This window comes from Euprymna scolopes, chromosome 17, assembly GCF_053919585.1.
Source record: "Euprymna scolopes isolate OS-2025 chromosome 17, ASM5391958v1, whole genome shotgun sequence".
NCBI lineage: Eukaryota > Metazoa > Mollusca > Cephalopoda > Sepiida > Sepiolidae > Euprymna > Euprymna scolopes.
Window position 1 is genome coordinate 58,186,656 of NC_136498.1, and position 10,107 is coordinate 58,196,762.

The 10,107-nt window shown below is 33.0% G+C and overlaps 1 pseudogene; it reads right to left on the reverse strand.

The window, feature by feature from the left end:
* Positions 1-1,843: 1,843 nt before the first annotated feature.
* On the reverse strand, positions 1,844-1,970 carry LOC145297187 (U2 spliceosomal RNA; annotated as a pseudogene).
* Between the last annotated feature and the right edge of the window lie 8,137 nt (positions 1,971-10,107).

The window sequence follows — 10,107 nt, forward strand, 5'->3', positions numbered from 1 at the left end:
CAAATAGCCCAAGATGTCAAGATTAGTACAGCGTCTGTAGAAAATATCATTCATGACCATTTGCATATGCATAAGGTGTCTGTCAGATTGATTCCCAGGTTGCTCACACCATTCCAGAAGCGAGAACATAGAATGCTCGAGGATAAATTTGGAGATGTGCCGAGAACATGAATCAAATTTTTCAAAAGACTGATTACACAGGATGAAACCTGGCTCCATCACTATGATCTAGAGATCAAAGCCCAGTTACTGCAGTGGAAGTACTGTAACTCACCACCAAATTAAGGGAAGCTATCAAAATCAAGAGGCGGGGCAAGATCAGCAAAGGTACCCTCCTCCTGCAGAACAACGCTCTTGTCCACAACTCGCATGTCACCAGATCAGAAGCACGGGCGTGTGGCTATGGAATCCCCCTATCCGCCCTACTCTCTTGACCTTGCACCCTCTGACTTTCACCTCTTCCCAGCCATGAAGTTATTTTTGAAAGGAAAGCGTTTCCCAGATGATGCAACCTTGATTTCTGTAGTCACGTTCAACCTGGGGTGTTCTACAAAAACGGTATCCAGAGCTGCATCAAACGATGGGAGAAATGCATAACTGTAAGTGTTTCCTATGTAGAGAAAGACTAATAACTGTGCCAAGTTTCGTTGCTCTACTTCTATGGGAAGTGGGTCAGGGGCATTACTTATTGCACGCCCCTCGTACTTCTAATAAGAATTATACCGCACAGCACCACAATGATTTATATGACAGTACAACGTCCCAACACGAACTGAAGTTGTAATAAAAATAGTGGTTTAATATATCCGCTTATTAAACTCTTTAAATATTGGAGGATATTAGAAAAGGGGGAGAGTACAATTTCTGACAACAAAATTGTATATATATATATATATATATATATATATATATATATATATATATATATATGTGTGTGTGTGTGTGTGTGTGTGTGTATATATATATATTTAAATGTAAAAAAAATTATCATAAATTCACTAGGTAACATTTAAAATAATGTGGTTGCCTTTACGAAATTTTTAAAATGTTTACAAATTAAATAAAACATATAAAACATTGATGATTAAATTATGAAACAATTATTGTTGTCGAAGATCGAGATTTTTATGTCTCATTAAGTGTATAGGCACCGATCCCGCGCACGTGTTTTAAAATAAAAGAGCATTGATTGCTTATGAAGGACTGTGGTGTTGTAATTCAAAACATGACGGTTAAAAGATCAGACATGTGCTGCATTTATTTTTAATTATAAAACAATTAAATATAAAGAAAATATTTTAAATGTTCTATAATTCATTTATTTTATGTTGTTGGTCTTTTGAATGTTTTGTAATTATATGGTGGAATATTGCTGACTAGAGAACACTGACAAACCTAATAAGAAGAAAGTGGGCAAATGTTTGACAAAAAACCTGAATATTTTCAAAGGTTGGGTGTGGAGTTTAATTAGTTATCAACGAATTAGTCAATTTAAAGATTTCAACGTATATGTGTGTGGCAGCAGCTCTTCTTTTGATTAAAGTTTCCTTGTCTATAAACTTGTTATAAACAAGGCCCATAGCCATTAGTCGCGTGCTCTCATGTAATGAATGAATGCTTGAATGTAGGATAGACATGAAATTCCTAAAGATAAACTAAAATAACCGAAAAATGGGCTGAAATGACTTAAATAAATAAAAAGTAAATGACTTAGAATGGCTTTAATGAACTTAAGGATGAATTGAATGACCTTAAGAATGACTTGAATGCTTAAAAAAATAACTGGAATCCTTCAAAAACAACTTGAATGATCAGGAGAATGACTTGAATGGCTTTGAGACTAAGTGGGTGATCGTTTTACATTAAAGTAATATAGAAAAGTGATCCCCCAGTTTATATCACAATAAGTACAGCATGTAGTAAGAACAGATACTACACTTTGATCTTAGCCAAAATGCCAAGATAAGAGTATTCATTTGCTTCCTCACCGAGCAAATTAGGCACAAGGCCGATTTTTAATGTGAGGAGTGAAGGGTAAATGGGGACCAACTCCCCGGGGAGTAGGGGAGCTGGATAGTGACAATTGGTATAAAGTGTTGCCCCTACATTGACCAAGGTCTTATATGGGGGAAGGGCTGGTCCCACATATGGTCTTTGCTTGCAGTATCTGCCAAACCAGATGCTACACTTTGATCTTGGCCAAAAGGCCCAGAAAATCTTTAACAGCTAAGAACAGCATCTATTAACAACAGACCTTTGATCTTAACCAAAAAGGCCAAGCACAAAAGCGTTACGGACAGACGAACGGACTGACCAACCGACGGATTGATTTATAGAGTCGACTTAAACTCTTAAGCATATTTGATCTCTTTTATTTCACATAAAATATGTTTGGCACAAAAATAAACTTTGAAATTATGTTTATACAACAAAAAAAAAAAGAAGTTCCAACAATATTTTTAGTCCCTATTTACTTGCTTTTTTATTTACTTACAAGACAAAAAAATCAAACTCCTTGAAAAAAGACATGCTGAATTGCGACAAAAATTTAAATTGCCTAGTTTAGAAATATTTCTCTTTTGCGGCTGGGTTTAGTAGGCATGATTTTAGCTTTATATGATACTAGCAGAGACTATTTATATAATACTAGCAGAGACTATTTATATAATACTAGCAGAGACTATTTATATAATACTAGCACAGACTACTTATATAATACTAGCAAAAACTATTTATATAATACTAGCAGAGATTATTTATATAATACTAGCCGAGACTATTTATATAATACTAGCAGAGACTATTTATATCATACTAGCAGAGATTATTTATATAATACTAGCAGAGACTATTTATATAATACTAGCAGAAACTATTTTATATAATACTAGCAGAGATTATTTATATAATACTAGCAGAGACTATTTATATAATACTAGCAGAAACTATTTATATAATACTAGCAGAGACTATTTATATAATACTAGCAGAGATTATTTATATAATACTAGCCGAGACTATTTATATAATACTAGCAGAGACTATTTATATAATACTAGCAGAGACAATTTATATGATACTAGCCGAGACTATTTATATAATACTAGCAGAGACTATTTATATAATACTAGCACAGACTACTTATATAATACTAGCCGAGACTATTTATATAATACTAGCAGAGACTATTTATATCATACTAGCAGAGATTATTTATATAATACTAGCCGAGACTATTTATATAATACTAGCAGAAACTATTTATATAATACTAGCAGAGACAATTTATATGATACTAGCCGAGACTATTTATATAATACTAGCAGAGACTATTTATATAATACTAGCACAGACTACTTATATAATACTAGCAAAAACTATTTATATAATACTAGCAGAGATTATTTATATAATACTAGCCGAGACTATTTATATAATACTAGCAGAGACTATTTATATCATACTAGCAGAGATTATTTATATAATACTAGCAGAGACTATTTATATAATACTAGCAGAAACTATTTTATATAATACTAGCAGAGATTATTTATATAATACTAGCAGAGACTATTTATATAATACTAGCAGAAACTATTTATATAATACTAGCAGAGACTATTTATATAATACTAGCAGAGATTATTTATATAATACTAGCCGAGACTATTTATATAATACTAGCAGAGACTATTTATATAATACTAGCAGAAACTATTCATATAATACTAGCAGAGATTATTTATATAATACTAGCCGAGACTATTTATATAATACTAGATGAAACTATTCATATAATACTAACAGAGACTATTTATATAATACTAGCCGAGACTATTAATATAATACTAGCAGAGACTATTTATATAATACTAGCAGAAACTATTTATATAATACTAGCAGAGATTATTTATATAATACTAGCCGAGACTATTTATATAATACTAGCAGAGACTACTTATATAATACTAGCAGAGACTATTTATATAATACTAGCAGAGACTATTTATATAATACTAGCAGAAACTATTTTATATAATACTAGCAGAGACTATTTATATAATACTAGCCGAGACTATTTATATAATACTAGCAGAGACTATTTATATAATACTAGCAGAAACTATTTATATAATACTAGCCGAGACTATTTATATAATACTAGCCGAGACTATTTATATAATACTAGCAGAAACTATTTATATAATACTAGCAGAGACTATTTATATAATACTAGCAGAAACTATTTATATAATACTAGCAGAGACTATTTATATAATACTAGCAGAGACTATTTATATAATACTAGCAGAAACTATTTATATAATACTAGCAGAGATTATTTATATAATACTAGCCGAGACTATTTATATAATACTAGCAGAAACTATTTATATAATACTAGCAGAGACTATTTATATAATACTAGCAGAAACTATTTATATAATACTAGCAGAGACTATTTATATAATACTAGCAGAGACTATTTATATAATACTAGCAGAAACTATTTATATAATACTAGCAGAGATTATTTATATAATACTAGCCGAGACTATTTATATAATACTAGCAGAAACTATTTATATAATACTAGCAGAGACTATTTATATAATACTAGCAGAAACTATTTATATAATACTAGCCGAGACTATTTATATAATACTAGCAGAGACTATTTATATAATACTAGCAGAAACTATTTATATAATACTAGCAGAGATTATGTATATAATACTAGCCGAGACTATTTATATAATACTAGCAGAAACTATTTATATAATACTAGCCGAGACTATTTATATAATACTAGCAGAGACTATTTATATAATACTAGCAGAGACTACTTATATAATACTAGCAGAGACTATTTATATAATACTAGCAGAGACTATTTATATAATACTAGCAGAAACTATTTTATATAATACTAGCAGAGATTATTTATATAATACTAGCAGAGACTATTTATATAATACTAGCAGAAACTATTTTCATAATACTAGCAGAGACTATTTATATAATACTAGCCGAGACTATTTATATAATACTAGCCGAGACTAATTATATAATACTAGCCGAGACTATTTATATAATACTAGCAGAAACTATTTTCATAATACTAGCAGAGACTATTTATATAATACTAGCTGAGACTATTTATATAATACTAGCAGAGACCTAACGTTGCCCGAGTTTGAATGAGGTTCGACGAATGTTCCATACTTATAATACTTTTATTGTTATCGAAATCGGTGAAATCGCTAATTCATCAATCACATCAATTCTCTAATTGGATATTTTCGGTTATCGATTTTCAATACTTATTAGTATTCCGATGCAAAACATATCTAAGAACACTCCCAGGCACATATGGTACATGTGCGTGAAATTTAAGGAAAAACCAGCCCAGATGTTTCGGAGTCCATAGAGATCAAATTTGTGCATACAAACATTCCATTTAGAAAGGTCCTTTCACCAGTCGAAGTCCTTAGTGATAAACAGTTTCTACTGAGTTTATGTATGATGGTGATTTTATTGCTTGTGTGGTTGGTTAGGAGTATTCTGTTGAGCGGACACAACTACAGCAAGTTCGTTGGAGCACATTCCGTTAAAGTATTTGTAAAACAAACACAGGGATGTTACACTGCAGGAATCTGGCTGGAGGTTGTTTGGCAGTGTAGAACTTGTTAGATTATGTGAGATATTCTCTCACCTCGGTTTTGCCCCTGGCAGAATGAAAGAAACAATCAGAAATCACAACGGGCTCACCTTTAAACTTAAACGTAAATTTTATGAGAGTAAAACGATCCCAATTTCAAAAGATGTGTCATCTTTAGCTATCTACCGTGCAGGGCTGGTAACACCCGAAAAGGGTAATAGTTCATGGTTTATCTTCACGTTTGCAGGATACAATACTCCATGCTGTTCGAAGAATAGTTGCAACAAATCGATCAGTTAAGTGATGCATTCCAAGGATGAATGCTGTGAATCATCATGAAGTTCACTTTGAATAACCGTCCGAATGGCGGACAAAGGACAGGTCAAAATGTAGACCTTAATTTCGTCTTTGAGAGACGTTATATAAGTAATGATGACAGTCAATTAATTCACAGAGCACAACAGTGTATGATGAATATAATATTTTGCTTAACATAAGGGCATTGGTGTTTGGAAATGATATTAACATTTCGCCCCATATTAGGGCATTAATGCGTTTCAATGAGACAAAGACGTTTTGAGGCTACACGCCACGAGTGAGGTTTTTTATGTCCATTTCGACATGTTGTCTTTGTGAAAACGGGCGGCCTGATATATGAAAAATAGTGCCAAGAATACGCCTCAGCATTTAGGAAGAACAATCAATCTGATAGGTTCAAACAAAATCTTGGGCAATCAAACAGACCAATTTCTTACAATTAAGGCCTCTTTTTTTTAATGCCGTCTTAAAGATAGACAAGTGGTTAGTACACTAGCCCAGATGTGGTAAGAATACTAAATACACGGTGAATGAATTTTTTTTCTAAGGAGAGTAGAAAATAAAGTTTGGGTTTACTTTCGGCAACCGTGTATTTTTCGCTTTTCTTATTTTGTCCTTTAGTCCTCATATCCTGTGAGTGATGTCTCTGACAAAGAGATAAAAATTGCTGTTTTCTAGTTTGGAATCTATTCCATCTAATACTTATCACTGGTAAGTTTTTGACCTTGAAGTAGTCTATTTAGCTCCTTACATCAATTGGTTTCATACCTTCTTTGGAGTGATTTCCATAAAAATATATCTCTTTCCATATGTGGAGTTGAATTTGGTGTTCATAATACATATTAATGTTAACTGATCGATATTCTGCTTAGTTAAAATAGTTTAACTATTTAGGAGTAGGTTGAGATCTGTTTAATATTAAATTAGCTAAGAATACATCCTCGAAAATCTATCGGGCTGAGGTATGGTTCTCTTTAGTCCCAAGTAGTCCACCTATCCTGGCTTTATATCCTCTCTTTGAAAAGGTGTATATTTATTGTTAATCGCCTGAGGCGCCAATGCTGGGGAATATTGCATAATGATTGGTAATGGTGGTTGTGATTGAACAGAATTTCATTATTTAAAAGGATCAATCAACATGAACTTATTCACATTTGTCTTGAAAACGATCACGTAGTCAGCTGAGAAGCAGTCCAGTGATATTGTGTTTCACAGTCGATCATTTTTAGGAAATAAACTTTGCTCAGGGAATTTTCGTTTATTTTTAAGTAGAGAGTGAACGAGAGAAAGAGAAGGTAAATTATTGAAAGCGAGACGAACTTTGTTGTGAACGTTTTACAGGGGAGGACCATAGATTGAAGCGCAGTTGAGCACTATCATGAAAATAACAATAGACAAGAGAAAGACTATTTTGTTGTTGCTAAAGTATTGATTGTTAGCAGAACACGTGGAAATTCCAGTGTATTTGAAAAATTTAAGACAGATTATAAATAAAACGAATAAAAAATAAAATAAAACATTAACAACGAATTTAAAACAATTTTTTTTCTGAATAATTTTTAATATAAATTATAAAGGAATAGATGTCAATCCAGTTCCACACTTTTATAAGTTTTAAAAGAATCTATAATAAAAAAAAAAACTCACAGTCTCCTCTCAACATAACTTTTTAAATTATAAAATAAAGTAGCCAATTTGAAACCGTAAGCGGACAGCCATTTTTTTTTGAAACCGTTTGGATAGGAAATTATTTTAATGATTTTTAACTGATAAAGAGCAGCAAAAGGAGGAAATTTGTTACTCATTAATTAATGTTTGCGATGATGATGTTTTGTTTTTATAACACCGGACGTATGGACAAGTAAATTGGTAAATTTAGGTCAATTGGTAAAGATTATTTTTTTATGAAATGTTTTACTAATTTTTACTAATATTAATCAAAGCCTGTCAGCCATCATCATCATCATCATCATCATCATCATCATCATCATCATCAGCATCATCATCATCATCATCGTCATCGTCGTCGTCGTCGGCGTCACCATCATCATCATCATCATCATCATCATCATCTGTTTAAAGTCTGCTTTACATGCTGCTATGTGCGGGACAGTATCGACAAATTGATTTCTGACCTATCTCTGGCAAAATCTTTATCCCTTTTTAGTCACGTGCAAGCGACTCTATAAGTTACTCCGTCGGTCCGTAGGTCGGTCTGTCTGTAACACTTTTGTGCTTGGCCTTTTTGGTTAAGATCAAAGGTATGTTGTTAATAGATGCTGTTCTTAGGTTTTAAAGCTTTTTTGGGGGCCTTTTGGCCAAGATCAAAGTGTAGCAAAAAAAAAAAATTAAATTGGGTTTAAGTAAGAAGATCCCCCCTCCCACCACACACACATAAATATAAACTTAAAAGGGTAACCATGATTAAAGATGCTGCCCGAGAGAAAAATCATTTAAAATTTCTAATAGAGACGAGATGGATCAACCATCCCCCCTTCTTTTTGAGCTGGCCTTGTGCCTAAGTTTTTTATTTTAATTTTCCCTAATGTATTTTTTTCCTGTGAATAAAAAATGTAATATCTCAAAGTGTAGTATCTGGTCCGGCAGATAGTGCAAGCAAATACCATATGTGGGGGCAATCCCAAATATAAGACCTTGGTCAATGTAGGGGAAACCCTTCATACCAATTGTTACTATCCCCGGAGAACTGGTCCCCATTTCCCCTTCACTCCTCACATTAAAAATCGGCCTTGTGCCTAATTTGCTTGGTGGAGGAGCAAATAAATACCAACCCACATATAAGGCCTTTGTTTATGTAGGGGCAACTCTTCATACTAATTGTCACTATCCAGCTTCCCTACTCCCTAGGGAGTTGGTTTCCATTCCCCCTTTACTCCTCACGTTAAAAATCGGCCTTGTGCCTAATTTGCTTGGTGGGGGAGCAAATAAATACCCTGTTCTTGGCCTTTTAGCCAAGATCAAAGTGTAGTATCCGTTCTTGCTACATGCTGTACTTACGTTTGTAACTTTTCCTTGGCCACATGACTAAGATCAAGGTGTAGTATTTGTTCTTAACAGATACTGCACTTACATTTGTAACTTTTCCTAGGCAATGGAAAGGGAAACCCTCCGATGCTAAGGCATTTTTAGTCGCATGCAAGTCACTCCATCGATCGGTCTGTAACACATTTACATTTTTTTTGTTTTAATCAAGGGGTATGGAGTAACATTTTTATCCCATGACTTATCAGAGAGGGACCTATGTTTTCAATGGGTCAGTCTGTTCGTTAGTCCAGATGATTGATGGATAAGTGTCCATTAGTTTTTCCTGAAATTTTGTCACAAATTATATTTTAATATATAAATGTGCATAGTAAATTTTTTTTTTTTTTTTCGAAAATCCTATTTTGCCCGCAGAGGCTCAAAAGGGGTCAACAATGGCCAAAAATGACACTTTTTGTCTCGTAACATTTGATCAATCCATCATCCATGAATTTTTTCTGAAACTTACCCATAATGTGGAGGGCATTGTTCTTAATATAAATTCAGTATGGGTGACCCTGGAAAAATTCTGGTTTGCGTCCCCCGGGGAGGTTTTTTGCTGAAAACGCCTTTTCTTCTGCCGCATTTCTCATATTTCTCAACAAAAACTTGATATGTCTATATGTTCGTTTCCCATGTTGCTGAATGTAAATATACATGTGTTAAGGTGTGAAACTGCACTGTTTGTTCATTGTCACTGGTATTCGGCATTCAAAGTGGATCATCAGGGGTCAAAAATGCACCAAAATTGCAAAAAATGACACTTTTTTGCCTCATAAATTTTGACCTATCCATTACATTTTTCTGAAACTTGTCCAAAATGCGCAGGGTATTGTTCTTAATATAAATTCAGTATGGGTGACCCTAGCAAAATTCTGCTTTGCGTCCCACGTGGACATTTAGTGCTAAAAATGCCCTTTTTTCATATTTCTCAATAAAAAACTTGATATGCATATCTATATAGTGCTCTCAAATTGTGTGGAATTCAAATATACATGTGTTATTGGCACTAGTATTATCAATTCCAAGAGGCTCATAAGGAGTCAAAAATGTCCCAAAATTGCAAATATGGACATTTTGCCCCA